This window comes from Montipora foliosa, chromosome 14 (genome assembly GCF_036669935.1).
Source record: "Montipora foliosa isolate CH-2021 chromosome 14, ASM3666993v2, whole genome shotgun sequence".
Classification (NCBI taxonomy): domain Eukaryota; kingdom Metazoa; phylum Cnidaria; class Anthozoa; order Scleractinia; family Acroporidae; genus Montipora; species Montipora foliosa.
In genome coordinates this window covers 17864560-17867748 of record NC_090882.1, presented here as the reverse complement: position 1 = coordinate 17867748, position 3189 = coordinate 17864560, and the positions used below count along the sequence as shown (strand labels likewise).

At 42.2% G+C, this 3189-nt stretch overlaps 1 protein-coding gene across 1 annotated transcript in view; it reads right to left on the bottom strand.

The window, feature by feature from the left end:
- Window positions 1-2350: 2350 nt before the first annotated feature.
- Window positions 2351-3189, bottom strand: part of LOC137985135 (uncharacterized) — a 9594-nt gene continuing 8755 nt past the window's right edge. The window contains exon 7 of the mRNA XM_068832630.1: window positions 2351-3189. This exon is cut by the window's right edge and continues 985 nt beyond it. The gene's annotated coding sequence lies outside the window, so the exon portion shown is untranslated.

Genomic DNA, 3189 nt, shown 5'->3' with positions numbered 1-3189 from the left:
GAATTCATTGGTTATTTTTGCCATTTATACCCTTTCACGACGGTTTTCCGGAACTCACAGAGAATTTGGAGAGATGAAGCTAAGCGTTTTTCGTCAAATAAAACCATTAATATCCTTCCCCTTGGAGCGGTTTCGAATGTGTGTCATAAAACAAATACCACAGTAATTACTTCGACCAATCACAGCAGGTGCAAACAGCACAATTGACCAATCCAAATTCGTAGCAATGGCGTGTAACTTGCTCAAGGCGCGGGAAAAATCGCGCGTGCAAGTTGCGATTGGTTTTGGTTTTCCCTCTCATTGGTTGATAACTGGCACGAGGTTTGTAAACCAATCATTAAGTAGCCTACAGAGCAGGCGTTTTTCGGCAGGCGGAGGCTTGTTCAAGGTATAAAGTTCGTAATGAGCGACCATTTTGAAAGCACACAGCCGGTAGAGGATTGAGACGAGGGGGGGGGGGGGGGGGCGGGGGGGAAGGGGCGGAGAGGCCCACTACCATTTCCTACTGTCCTCCTCTCACTGAGTGCAATTTTTTTGACTGGCCTCAGGCTTCTGAAAGATGTCGGCCAATAGTTCTTACCAAAACGAAAAATCTATGTGGCTGAAAGATATGAGCACAAATCTCAAAGGGCGGTTACTGAGTTGGCAAAAAGCGAAACTTCAGCCTAACGATCGCTGCAAACGAGACGCTTGCAAGCACTCAATCCGGCCAAAAAAAACTTGTACCCAAGCGAAATGGCTTTTACGAATATATTGAGAGGCGTTCCAAAAGTGAAGGTAACTGGATATTACAGGTCCTCCAAGAAATTGTCGCGAGGATGACATGCTCAAATGATTTCATTTTCTTTTCTCCCTCTATTCATTCGTCATTGCCACGACTTGCAACACTTCCCTGCAGGAGGTAGTCGAAACATTGCTCATACTGCACAAACGTGAATCTCACAAAAAAAAAAAAGGAGTACAGGATTTATAAATGATACTAACGGACTCTTGCGGGAAAGACAGATGAACTGACAAACGGAGATGAATATTTACGTGACACTAACGAACAACAGCGGTCAATCAAGAGGCGAGGGGTATTTAACTCTTTTATTCCCAAGATAGAAACATTTATTCTCCTAACTAGTAACATAGGTTTCTTTGTTGGGTAGTCATGAGACTTTGGTGTTACATCAAGATCACACCTTTTAAGTCGATAATTAGCTTCATTCTCAATAGCTGTCTGACTGGCATTTCGTTGAAACTGAGAGGAGATTTTACATGCTGAACACTTCTAGGAGTCAATCGTACAGGCATTCGATTTTGACGGGGATCTATAATGGAAAGGGCAGAGCCAATAGCATCAAATACTGCATGATTCCAAGCAACCTCGTTCCCAGGGTCTCTCTTCTCTGCCTCCATTGCCGTCGACAATAGAGGCAGAGAAGAGTCACCAGCTCCTAACGTCAGTGGCTTCATAGCTCAGTTGGTTAGAGCGTCGCACCGGAATCGCGAGGTCACGGGTTCAAACCCAGTTGAAGTCCTGAATTTTTCAGGCTTCTCTACGCAATTGTATAAATTGCGTTCATAACTGCGAAGATCATAGCTTCACTTGAGTTGTCAACATATAGTGTTGTTCGCCGGACCAGTACCCACGTATTTCAAAACGTTTAGCATTCATTTATAATGTGATGGAAACCGTAATCATCCAGAAAACCAAGCTGATTGAGGACGAGATGAACGGGGAAGAACTGCTTCTCAAGAGAGATTCTGAGTAAAGGCGGCGAAATACGAGATACAAAAACCCTCAACTTGGTACGCAACATTGTTTCGTTGCAAGTTTGGGTCGATGTCTCCCGTTTTTCACCTTGCATGATCAACTTGTCGCGCAACAAAAACATTTGTTGCGGGTTGAAGAAAGTTGTTGCAAAAAGTAGAGCGCGGATCTACTCTGAGCAACAACTTTTTGGCTTTGTTGCTCGTTTTTTCATCAAGCTCACAACTTGTCGCGCAACAAATGTGCTCGTGTACTAGCAAATCAACCAATCAGCGCCCCGCATTTCTTCAACCCGCAACAAACGTTTTTGTTGCGGGTCAAGTTGATCACGCAAGGTGAAAAACGCGAAACATCGACCAAAACTTGCAACGAAACAATGTTGCGCGACAAGTTGGGGGATTTTGTATCTCGTCTTTCGCCGCCTTAACACTTGACGACAACAAAACGTTCACGTAACTTCAAGACATTATAAAGTCGAAATTCGGAATAACAACTGGAAATATGTAAGACAGTGAAACAATAGAAAAAGAATTGCACCGGTGGGTATAATTCCCAAAGGCCAAAGCGAGAAGTGACTATTAATTCTTTCATTTTCAAGCACCATTTTTTAACAGTTTTATTGGAAAACAATGGTCCCATCTATAATGATTAGGCATTTGGCCTCCAGTCCATTTACAATATTAAAATGACAATAAAAAAATATATATGCCTCTTGCTGTAAAATTATTTCCGGTTGATTTAAATCAACGGGAAAAAACGAGGACCCGAAATTTTACAGTACGGACGGAGAAAACGAGGTTAATAAGATGTTTATTATATCTCCTGTGGTAATCAGCCGCGCGAGAAAGGAAACTAGATGAAGTCAAGCGGAAAGTTCAACCGCCACAAAGATGGCCGATTCAAAATCCGAAAAACGAAAAAACTTCTTGGCTTTACAAGATTCAAACAGTTTTAGAATTTCATGTCACAGAAACGACACGAAAATCTTGCTAGAGAATGTTTTATTGAAATTTCAAATTTAGCGGCCCGTACTGTAAAATACGGCACACTAATTTAGGCAATCCCTGCGCGCGTACTATCTGAGAGATATAATTCTTTCAAGCTCAAGCAAAAGAGTGAAAACAGTTTTCTGTTGCCTTTTCACATATAATAGTTGCGGTTACACGGGGCACTTTTACCGCGGTAAATGTCCCTTTTACCACGGGGAGCTGCATTTAGTCCGGGGGTGGGGGGGGACTCCCAGGTGTAAATTTTGGATTTTGGTCTTACTTAGGGTGTTCTGGGAAAAACGCAATCATATGTGGTTGCGCGCGAAGAAATATGAAAGTACATATTCACACTTTTATATTTCTTCACGTTGGTGAAAGCATTAGATGATAATGTCTTTGCTATCATTAAAAGTCACTGTATTCTTTAACTTCCCTGTGTTACAA